Raw genomic sequence first — 12315 nt, 5'->3', positions numbered from 1 at the left:
GCTGATGATATTGCCTTGCTTAGTAACTCAGGAGACCAATTGCAATGCATGCTCACTGACCTGGAGAGGCAAAGCAGAAGGGTGGGTCTGAAAATTAATCTACAGAAAACTAAAATAATGTTTAACAGTGTCGGAAGAGAACAGCAGTTTACGATAGGTAGCGAGGCACTGGAAGTAGCGAGGCACGGATGCGGATCATGATCAAGGATCCGGATCCGGATCAAGGTAGCGAGGCACGGATCCGGATCATGAGACTGAAATAACCAGAAGAATAAGAATGGGCTGGGGGGCGTTTGGCAGGCATTCTCAAGTCATGAACAGCAGGTTGCCACTATCCCTCAAGAGGAAAGTGTATAACAGCTGTGTCTTACCAGTACTCACCTACGGGGCAGAAACCTGGAGGCTTACGAAAAGGGTTCTGCTGAAATTGAGGACGACGCAACGAGCCATGGAAAGAAGAATGATAGGTGTAACGTTAAGGGATAAGAAAAGAGCAGATTGGGTGAGGGAACAAACGCGGGTAAATGACATCTTAGTTGAAATCAAGAAAAAGAAATGGGCATGGGCCGGACATGTAATGAGGAGGGAAGATAACCGATGGTCATTAGGGGTTACGGACTGGATTCCAAGGGAAGGAAAGCGTAGTAGGGGGCGGCAGAAAGTTAGGTGGGCGGATGACATTAAGACGTTTGCAGGGACAACATGGCCACAATTGGTACATGACCGGGGTAGTTGGAGAAGTATGGGAGAGGCCTTTGCCCTGCAGTGGGCGTAACCAGGCTGATGATGATGATGATGATGATGATGATGATGATCAGTTTTGAGAGTTCCGCGAATTGCGTAACGCTGTTCGGCCGCCAGTGCCATACAACCGCGTAGAGCGCAGGACTCTGAGATTCTAGACGTACTGCGCTCACCGCAAAAGGTTAGAAAAACACCCACGTAAGCAGAGCAGAGAAGTGGCTACGTGAGGCGGTTCGACCGATAACTGTAGAAGCGTCATTCAAAACAAGTAATTGTTCTCCACTTCCGGCGGCGTTTTCTCTACTTCCTTTTTTAATAAAAAGATGGTGATCCATAAATATTCTCTGAAACAACGGTTACCTTTTTTATTATTCGCTTTTGCTTGCAGTTTGGTTGTTGCCTTGGTCACTCCCTTAGTAGATCGCTTAATTTCTCAACTCCCTGCGATTTTTGTTTCCAAGCAAGGTTTGAGTACGGGCTAGTTGGTATTCCATGGTATCAATCGCCACTTGCAGCGCATACATAGACGGAGGACAAAAAAGGAACGACGTAGACAAGCGCTGTCTACGTCGTTCCTTTTTGTTCCAATTTTGCACGAAAAGTGCTATACAATTAGGAAAAAACAGACGAGGTAACGGGCGACAGTCATCTGGCTTATGGGTTTAAGGGTCATCTCATGGTTTCATGATGGACGCTCTTTCACATTATTTTATTTCCCACCTTATCTAAACCATATCACGTGTATATGGCTCCGGGCATCTGCCAGCGTCGCAGCGAGCCGTAACTCAAGGAAATAATGAAGCAAAGGGAAAAGTTAAACGCAATTGGCGTTTTCTCCGACAGCAACTCGTTCCATGAGAGTACAGAGCAGCTGAGTAACAGCCGCATCCCTCTCCTGGTCCCAGGATCAGCCTAAACAAAGAAGGTTGAACTAAAAAAAGCAACAGCTATGCGCGTGACGGTTGAATAGATGGTGACAACTGAACACATCTCGAGTTAATCGCGCGGGGGCGGAATCTATGAGAAAACTGTGCTTCACATTACAAGAGATGCCGATAACTATTGCCATCTAAAAGGAGTGAAAAAGGCAGCATAATGCTGACCGATGAACAGCTGAACGGCAGTGCTTTAGGAATGTGTGCGGAGTTGTGGCGTGGGTAGGGAGGAAGGGTATGCCACTTGATATCAAGGGGGGGGGGGGGGGGCGGGCCCCCCCGGGCCCCCCCCCCTGGGTATGTGCCTGGATCTGAGTAAAGCTGCCCAGCTTTTTTCTTAATCCAGAGAGGTGCTTCGACCAAGATAAGTAACGGTCGATGATGACTCCGAGAAACTTGTAGAGCGTTACTGAAGGTATAATACTAACTTGGTGAGACTGTTAGGAGATCCTCCTGATGCCCGCTTCAGTTATTTTACTGGAAAAATCTGCTAACATTTTCTTTTGAAAGAGGAAATATTATTTGCAAAGTAAGTATTTTACATAATACATCAACTTGTTTCGTTCTGTGTCACTATTAGTGATTGTAATCTAGATAGAAACATTACGCCACCTGAGGTTTTTTAATTCAGGCATTTTCAACGCATGTTGTACACATGAAATGTGTACGCACCCTGTACACATGAAATGGGCAAGTTATGTCATATAGGATGACACCGTAAACGCTATGCAATAAGTTATCTCACAATTGCCACGCAGCCATCGTAGGCTCATGTAGCCATGCTTGAACTTGAAGCCTACCTGCCATTAGTTCTTCTCAGTTCCCCCGATTCCACTTCTTTGGTGCTATCTTATTTCGTGTCTTGTTGAGTAATCTTGTGCCATTGGGTACAACGAACTTCGTATATCTCGGTTTATAACTTTTCATTCATCGCCAATGAAGTTATTATTGCCATGCGCCTCTAGGAATGCGTCCAGATAGCCAAACACTGAATGGCCGCACTGAACGAGCCGGCATGGCAAGCAGCTGAGTGTTTAGGAAAATGTGACGTAAGAGAAATTGCGGATAAAGCGTGCGTTTGGTGCGAAACACCTGTAGGTATTAAAAAAATCGCTGAAATAAGTAATTTGTTAACATTTAGGGTTTAGACAAATGTTTGCGCCTTTCTTATGGTATAACTCAACCCAAGAATGTAGCGTGGAGCCGTTGTCATTCTTATGCTCCAATATTTGTTTGATTTATTTGGTCATAGAGACGGACGACTACTTGGAACAATCTAGTTAGTTTATCGGACATCTGCTGGTAATGCGACATTGATGGCCTCGCAGAAGACCTATTTTATGAGACCAGCGGTGGTCACTGCTTTGGTAGCGGCCTCATCGATGATGATGAAGATTTGCACCTCCAGAGATTGAGCGATTGTTTCTACGCCTATGAGCTTTTATGCTTGGTGTCACTTGCTTTTTTTAGAACGTATCGGTTCTGTATTTATGAGCCAATTGTTCACAAGTGTTACGTAATTACGCACTACACCTGTGAACAGCCACCGACAATGTCTTGTGCACCATGTGCAAAACCTTTTGGCGAGTTTTCAAAACTCTGTATATGAGAAGGTTTGCCCTTTCGCATGTCTTGCTGTATGAATGTTTGGAAAAATTTTTTTGAGGATTTATAACTTCATGAGCCACTGACCAGGCTATAGAAAACAAAACGCCATCAGCAATGACCGAGTGCCTTGCGTAGATTGCACAGCTCATCACTTGAAGATTTGGTTGCTTTGTTGCATCGGGCGGACGACGTTTCGGATTGTATTCCGTGTGAAAATGACCTTCAGTGCGTTGTTGGGCCTGGTATGCATGTTGAACTACAGTGCGTGCGTCACACACACACACACACACACACATAGAGAGAGAGAGAGAGAGAGTAAATCATAAATAAAAGGCAGGGAGGTGCGTCAGGGTTTTGGTTTTGCCTCAGGTCAGGACCTCCTCGCTGAAAGTGCAATTTAGGGTGTATTTCGCTAATGTCTTTTTTTGATGCCTTTATGAGAAATGTACTATATACCCTAAATTGTTTATCTCTCTTGCAGTTTCACTACTCCCTATGCCTTTGTTGTGTGTTTCTACCCAACCAGTCGGCGCCTCTACCCAGTCTTTGAAGTCCATGTCGTGAAGGTGCCGTACCTGTTCTTTCTCGAAATTATTCCAGTATGCAGCATGAAGCACGTGTATAGCCTGCGTTTTTCCACTAATATATGGGAGATCGGTCTACGTAGTCCTTTCTCTAGAGGAAGCTTTCAAAGTTAGCGAATCGGTCATTTTAAGCAGACTCAACTAAGATTTCTGCTGATGCATTCATGCCGCACAGATTATTCAAATATACTAATATCTAGCCTCACATGCATGCTGCATTTAGGTTGGATCCTTCAGTAGACGTTTGTAATGTTGCGTTGCCCGTAAATTTGCACCCTATGTGATGATGTCTAGCTTAATTTTCTGATTTGATGATAGACTTAGTCACACAATGACGATGAAATGCGCTAACTTTGTATGTATTTCCGTAAGACGCATGGAATGAGGGCCTTCTGAGTGCGGTGGGTGCTATCTGCTGTCGTTTCTATTTGTGACATCACGGGTCACAGCGCATAGTGACAAACGATAGTTGCGTGGCGCTTTTCTGTCGGAGGAGTTTATTGAAGAGTCTTTTATATAGGTCGGATGTCTCATGTTGGGCTATGACGGCGAATATAGAGCACGTGGCTGGCCCATTTGCGAGCGAAGAAAATGCATTTCTTGTGTTGCGCCACTAAACTGGTCTCTATCGTCCTATTCAAGTTCATGCTTACTTTTTCTTCGCAGAATGGTTGTTGTAGGGTAAATTTCGGTTTCCACTTGCTTGGGGATCTAAAGGCTTTGCATCGTTAAGCTGTTTCATGTTTTTGGAATAGGGTCGTGGAAACCAAACAAAGTCATTTAATTAGACACTGATGCAAATTTAATTAAGTGATGCAAACTGGAAAGAACGACGCAGAATGTGCGCTTGCTTTCAATTCGAGTAGAAATTCAACTCCAAAATTAGCCCACCATAAAAGGCGTTCCTACCGTGCATATTCTGTGGAATGCTAAGGTCACAGAAACAATGTATACCCAACTAGTATCCGCAAAAATCTACATTCCTGTAACAGGCCGCTGCCTTTCTAGGGTTGCTGAGAGAGCTGGCGAAGAAAAATCGCGCATTTCTCCTTACAAGTTGTATAGATTAAGCTCCACTTCAACTGGCGCAGTGACTTTATCTGCAATCTACGCCGCTAATTTAGTTGGATATTTAATCATTGAATTCTATTCAGAATTTGGGGTGAAGTATGACGCTGCTTATTGCCTGCTGCAGGAATGCTGGCCCTTATATTTGTTCGATGATTTGGGCTGCGTAGTCTAGCGATGTTGCCTGAGGTGTGTAATTTCTGCTTGCGTGCCCGTGACAGCAGATGTAGCGTTTGTGTCGTTCGTCTTAATGGTGAAGTTTGTTGGCGAGTAGATTGAAGAAGCGCTTTTTCAAAGTCATTGTGTAATTTTGGTGCACGCGATTGCACCTTAGACGTAAGGCAATATGAATAAAGAATTGGTTTGTGGTTCTGGTGGTAGTGTGCTGCAACTGCAGGCGAGATAGATTTACATTATTGTGTACTCGGATCGTGGCATGATTCCGTTAACAGCATTGCAAATGCTTTTATCCTGAAACTAGCAGCCGCGTCTTACCGAGCGATGGCCCAAGCAATGGGTCAGAGCACCAGCGCCCTCGCTCCGGTCTTTTTGAGGACCCGGGACTGGCTGCACTCCCGATACTGCTAGAAACCCCCGCACATACTTGGCACCAGGACCTCATGTTTGTGGGCAACGGCTTCAAAGAAAAGTTCTCCTATAATTGCTGGCTAATTTATTCGCTCGAAATTGCACCCTAGATATATCAGCAAGGCAATGTCAGGGAAAGGGAGCAGGTGGCTGGCGCACATTTAGCGATGGTTGCGTCTTGTAGCTGCAGGAGTGTTTGATTCATAATAGTTTTTGCTAGGGAAGGGACGGACCTTAGTTGTTTCCATTTTCATCTTTGTAAATGCGGCCCTGGAGCACGGGCCAATTGCTGCCATTCGGTATCGCAGCCATTCTCGTGATCCGAGCTGGATCACGAGATTGCCTGCAATATCGAATGGCTGCAACTTTTAGTCTTGTTATGGCCCGTATGCTGGTTGTAATCCCGAGGCCGGCTGCTGCTCAGGGGCTGACTATGTCTAGTGACTGGCAGCAGTTCCGGCACTCAAGCGCCTTCGCGGCATGGTCTTTCTTCCGAGTAAATTGAAGAGCTTACTTATAATCTGCTGCCAATATTTACCGCTCCAGAAAGCGCCTTAGAAGTATCTGCAAAACAATATAATGGGAATGCGCCGAGTGACTGACTTTGGGGTTGTGGTGTATTCTAGCTCTACTTCCTTTCGACATTGCTTAGCTGAATATGGGCAGCGCCATCTGTCGTCACTGAAAGTGGCTTTAATCCCAGGGCTGGTAGTAACTCCTTGACTCGTTGTGACCCGTGGGCTATCTACAACCACGAGACGAGGTTCCCGACTCTGGAAACAACCGCTGTACTGGTCGTGGACTGTGGGCTGGCTGCAGCTCCGGTATGGACTTCAAGCCTATGAGTGGGACCATGACCTGGTGTGGTTGCGGCCGCAAGACTAGGTATTATCTGGAGACTGGAAAGCGCCTCTATACTTGCTACGGCCCTGGGATTGTGTGTGTTGCTGAGACAAGCAGCGCCTCTTGGCTGGAAATGACGCCTGGACTATCTGCGACCCCATGACGTCATGATAACGATACTGGCAGGGCCCATGGACGAATAGCGGCCCTGAACTGACAGCGTACCCTGGACTGTCTGCAGCCCCTGAACTGGCTGAAGACCTAGCACTCTTTTGTAATCCAAAGGCTGGCAACTACGCCCGGACTGGTGGTAGCGGCCACTGGACTGGATCCAGGCCCGGGACTGGGTGTGGTATCGAGACCGATGTGATCTGAAACCTAGCTGTGCTTCATGACTTTCAACGACAGTGTCGCACGGTTTCACTCTGATCCGTAGACTGACTGCGGCTCCAGATTTCCCGTGGGCCATAATCTGGATGGGAGCTCGGGACTGTCTGCGATTCTGCCAATGACATTGATTCCGGAGCTTCCGGTAATCTCGAGAGTGGCAGAAATTCTGGGACCGGCAGCAATCCTTGGGTTTGCGGGGCCTCGGCACGTGCTACCGTCCTCGGAATGACTGCAGGCTCTCGTCTGACTGCAGTTTGCGGACTCTTGGCGACCATCGAATGTTTGACGGGGGCTGCTGAAGCAGCCGCCGTCAAAGCCGCCGTGTTTTTCGTCAGAATGGCGTTTTTTATTTGGTAACTATAGTAACTGTGCTCTTACTCACTAGGGTTTTGGATTGGTTTTTATTATAGTGTTCGCAATGCAGCATATACTGCCTATCAGACTTTACTAAGGCGATAAACTGTCTTGTGCACGTTGCCACAATTGCAAGGATTGTACGTAGTCACGAGGATATGTGGTGGGTACCTGCTGTTTTTCCCTAGCCTAAATGTTTGCCATCCACATTCGAAGTGGTTCTCATATGACGACTGCAGCAAGTCTCAGGCTTAGTCACGCTTAGGTCACAAAGGAGCACCGTTATATATCTGCACCAAACATTATCTTACAGGAAGCTGCCATGTTATGAAACTTACCGATATTGCCAGCAATACTGCTACAGCTTAGGGCTTGAAGACCTTTCTTTAGTTGTTTGGTAGATGTATCCAACTGCAGGTCGTGAGTCGGACATAATAATTTTATATCAATGCAATAGAGACTGAATTATCGCTTCATGCCTTTGAGGGCAATATGTTGTAAGGGTACGTATACGTCCATTGAGGAGCTACAAGCCTTTGTCGTAGAGAAAGTGTTTGTGAAGCACTCTTTTCCTTCTCTTTCTTGCATTGCCTTTAACGGCGGCTGGTGTCTGGGCAGGTATACGTAAAATTCAGTGACTGGGTGTTGCTGGCCACGTGTCTCTGAGTATGGGCGCGCTCATTGTGACTACAATATTATGCCTACACGTCACAGATCATGTGAACGAAGAAAAGGCAAGAAGTGAAGTTGGTAAAATAAAATCGAAGTCCACTACAATGAAGCTTTTCGCAAAGGAAAAAAACTGAGCTCAGTGCATGTGTGAAAGAGGCCATAGACCCAAAGAAGCGTTGAGTGGAGAATTAAGTTATATATCTAGTCTTAACACTAATAGTGCCCTGTATTTGTTCAAATTACTTTGCTCTAAATGTACCGCACCCTTGGCCAATCCTTCATTGTTTCTATGTGCAATATTACATAAATAATAATCATCATCATCGCCATCATCATAATCATCATCATTACCATCGACAAGTTTTCGTTACGTGGTGTCAGAGAGAAATTTTATTGTCAGGAAAGACAGAGAGGGTAACCGGAGCTGGTGCACTCTGGTCTGATTCTCTGCAATGGGAAAGAGGGAAGGGAAGTGCAAAGTGTCTGGAGGCATGATGATGCGAAGATAAGCTGTGAGGGCTGACGCATATTAGATAGTCGGTCTACTACAGCTGCTCGTATAGTTTCCTGCCATGTAGGAACTTCGACAGAGTTTTAACTGTCGGCATTTAAATTGCAGTGTTTGAACATGAGCCAAGAATAACATCCTACGCTGTGCACAAAGTAACAGGATAGGATTGGAATAAACTTTATTTGTCCAACGGTTACCACTGCTGGTGCCCGGGGCTTGGTCACAGAATATGAAAAATGATGTTACGGTCATCATAATCATCATCATTTTCTGCCTGGGAAGCGCGAAACGCTACGATTATGCTTGGCCGCTATGAGGAGCAAGTAATCCCATTTCGACGTACTAACGCTGACAATAATGGCAAGGCGCAAAGCAAACAAATTGTGTCTAATGGCTTGCGAAATGCTTCTGTAATGCAAAATATAGCAACAAATATTTCGGTCGTATATGATAAAACTGGTGCGCATTCGTGTTGATTTGAGGCTGATGCAGGCCCTATATAAAACATTTGCGTGCTTGCTTTATATTCGCCCCATTACGCTAGTTTTACCTAAACATTGCGCTGCATATTGGTAATTAGCACTATCTTTGTGATTTTCTTGCAATTGATCGTTAGCGTTTCATCTAGATGCTATTTGGTTTAACTTTGATATGACCGAAAAAGCTTCATTTATGACCAAACTCTGCATTCAGCAGGATTTCCCAAGTCTCTCTCGTTTCTGATGTTTACTCAACTGCCTTGAGCTTCCGCAGGGACGCCCGATGAACGACAAAATGTGGCCTGAAACGTTTGCATACTCCATTAGAAGCAGGTGAGTAGGCATTCCCCTTGGATATTGGGTTTAGCAGCTTGCAGTGCATGCTTAGAGCGTTTCGAGGCTCAGGGGCGAATTCTGAGTAGGTTGGTAAATGCGAAGTCCCGGGACTTTAGTCCCGAGCGTTAGGCTTACAATCGAGCCTTAGCGTTTGCTTGGTTTTTGTGGATGTCGTCGCAAAGAGCACTAGTGCTCATAATACATTGTTCCGCTAGCTGCAGAAACGCACCAAGGCTTTCGGAAGAAGTAGATGGGCTGATCAATGTCTGAAGGTTATCGAATGGCAAAAACTGGTTAATTGGACCCATTGCTCTGAACAGCAAAGGTACGTCCGTACTGAATATGCAGTAGTAAATTCAGCCTGTTTTCTTCCTGTGTTGTGTTCCTATATCGTGTGAAAATGTGTTATATCGGGTATTGCGGTAGCAGGTAGGCAACAGAAGAAATGCTGTTTGTAGCTGTGCACGTTAGTGGCTTTGACCGGAAAGCTTGAATGTTTATGGCACATACAAACCATCCGAAAATTATTGCTGTTGTGACAAAACATGGCTTGTCCCCACGAGGTGGACCGTCCACGCTGGAGTTAATGAAATGTGCCCTCAACAATATAGAAAAAGAAGCAAAACGAAACCAGTCAATACCAACCTATAGGAAACTTCTTCATAAAAATAGAGAAAAGCAAGAAATACAATGTAAAAAATGCTTTCCAAAGAAAATCTAAAAAAAGGAGTTAAATTAGGAAACCTTCTACAATGGGGGCTCTGCGTGATTTGTTTTCTTGCTGATGACTTTGCCGGGCGGTTCCGTATGAAGTGATGGCAGCGGAGTTTCTATATAGGCGAATTGTGAAAAGCGCTTCCATGCATCTGGTTATGTGCGCAACAAACAACAGGAGTGGTCATACGCATGCCTCCGCTACAGTGACTGTCGTAATCCAGGTGCTCTTTCGCGAGTAGAAATACATTTTAAATTTATTATCTACAAAGCTGCCATATGAAGAAGTTAACAGGCAAATATAGGCGGGTCCCACGCATATGTTGGAATGGAGATGACGCGTTGATCTTTACGAACTGAAAAGAAAGAAATCTAAGCGATTATTCGCCATTGTAAAGTTGTTTCACTCATTCGTTTACAAGTAAGCAAGTCCCCACGTTCTGCTACAAAAAGGCAGGTTTGCCTTTTTGTATGACTGTTACCCTCTATGGCAATGGTCCAGAAACGCTGGTTGCCAAATGCCTAGGTAAATCTACGAAATATTGATGAACAATTTTATGATATCAAATGAAAAGCAAAATACCAAACGTTTAGAAATGTAGCAAGAAAATTCACCTGTATCGTGATAATATTTCTCATTAGGTAAGACATCTGTACATGGTAATCTAAAAGACAAAGGCTTCCAATGCTTTTGTGCAATTGATAAGAAACAACCGTGTGGTTAGAAGTAATGGATTGCCTCATGACCTGAAAATGGCCAGGGAGGAAAGAATGCCTAAGCAACTCTATACAAATTTCTGTCTATGACAGCTACTCGAAAGGCGCAGTGTAGAGAAGAAAATAATTTTTTGAGTACAGTAGACATTGTTATTCTAATGGAAGAATAGATGAGAGAATTAAGCTAAAGTTATTACGGACGACATAAATAGTGCTACAAGACTGCCCCTCTCCTGAATTAATGAATGACGAAAGATGAAAATGTAGAAGAACCTTACCAAGGACAAATCGACGAAGAAACTCGACGAAGGACTTATCAACAGAGGAGAGCCACTGAGCACCGTTCTCGCCAAATTATCTGCTATTTTATTCAGTACTCCTTGTTGACATTTTACCCAGACATACCTAAGTTGGGTTAACTGTGCGGCTACCAGAAATGATGTGGTTAAATGATGTGTGTTCTGCAGTAAGAGATGACCATGAAGTATAAAACTCGTTAGTGTCAGTACTCCTTACATTGGTGAATTGACATCTTCGTTCACAATGGGCTCCTTTTGTTGCAGACGTTTTTTGCCTTCTCTATAACCTTCAGTTTTGTTATTGGCAACTTCACTTCTTCCGCGTTGTTTTGCTTGTATAGTGGGACATGTAGCCGGAGGCCTATAATAATTCTGGAGAAATGGATAAAAACAGCCACTTTCACAGTTGCACAGGGAACGCTGGAGGTCCGACTTAAGGCGTGAAAAAGTGCTAAGGTCTTATGAACTGCTTGACTGACGCCAGATGTACCTCAATACTACGTCCTTTTGGTGGCGGAGAATGTTGTCGAGATATCGCTGCAGTTCGTGCCTGATGCAGAGTTACGTGCCATTGCAGACTTACCTATAAACTTCGAGGTTAAACCTTCTCAGATAACAAAAAAATGGTCTCGAATCCACGCTGTGAAGGTGGTCGGACAGCGAAGCTGTAAACGACAAACAGAACGAGCAGCGATTGTGACGTGGTGCCGACGTTTTCTTTTCGCGCTCGTGTGTAGTAGCACATACCCTGTCACCCAAGCTGTGTCTTGAGTAATACATGAGTAGCGAGCCATTAAAATCTTGGTGGGGTGGAGGAGTTTTATCCCAAGCCATCCTTCATGATGTATGAAGGATGGCTTGGGATAAAACGAGTGCTACATATTAATCAAACGGCTGTTCCGATACTGAAGACATCCCGTCGGTGGGCTGCAAGGGCTTGTGGGCCTACTGCCGAGATGCCTGGCTCGTTTGTGTGCCTGGGCCTTTTGTGCTCCCACCTAGCACTGTTATGTTGATTCCTTCATATGCCAGTTAGATATTGAACCTTGGTATTAGTTGCATATAACCATCTTGGGAAAGTGGGCAAGGACATTGTAGTTCAATATAAATGTAAGAAAGGAAAATGTATGCGAATGTAAACAAAATTATACATGCTTGAGAAATAATAAGATTATGGTTTAAGGATATCTTTAGATTGGAGAAAGAAATTAAAGCGAAAATACGTTGAGTCGAAATTGAATTTCTAGACAGATAAAGACATCTTCATTTCTGAATATTCGAAATCATGTTGACCTTGATGTAATGTCCAGATTTGCGTCGCTAACCTTCCGGTCGCTGTGCAGTGTCGATTCCCCCGCAGATAGCTAGTTTTAAACCTTTAGGTTATACGGTTATATAAGAAGGTGGGCAACAGTTTCTGGGGTTTGTTTTTGCATATTGAAATATTTTTGACAAGCAACTACGAAGTGACAT

At 44.6% G+C, this 12315-nt stretch overlaps 1 protein-coding gene across 6 annotated transcripts in view; it reads left to right on the top strand.

Moving 5' to 3' along the window:
* Positions 1-12315, top strand: part of LOC129384091 (uncharacterized) — a 165340-nt gene that overhangs the window by 27594 nt on the left and 125431 nt on the right. For 4 of the 6 annotated variants that reach the window (XR_011890025.1, XR_008611864.2, XR_008611865.2 and 1 more), the window contains 2 exons: positions 3769-3853; positions 6231-8496. The exons of the other annotated variants lie outside the window; for them this stretch is intronic. The gene's annotated coding sequence lies outside the window, so the exon portion shown is untranslated. Of the gene's footprint in view, positions 1-3768; positions 3854-6230; positions 8497-12315 lie in introns of those variants that run through there. 6 annotated transcript variants of the gene reach the window in all.

This window comes from Dermacentor andersoni, chromosome 9 (genome assembly GCF_023375885.2).
Source record: "Dermacentor andersoni chromosome 9, qqDerAnde1_hic_scaffold, whole genome shotgun sequence".
Classification (NCBI taxonomy): Eukaryota; Metazoa; Arthropoda; class Arachnida; order Ixodida; family Ixodidae; genus Dermacentor; species Dermacentor andersoni.
Note: the sequence above shows the minus strand (reverse complement) of the source record. Positions and strands in the feature narration are given on the sequence as shown.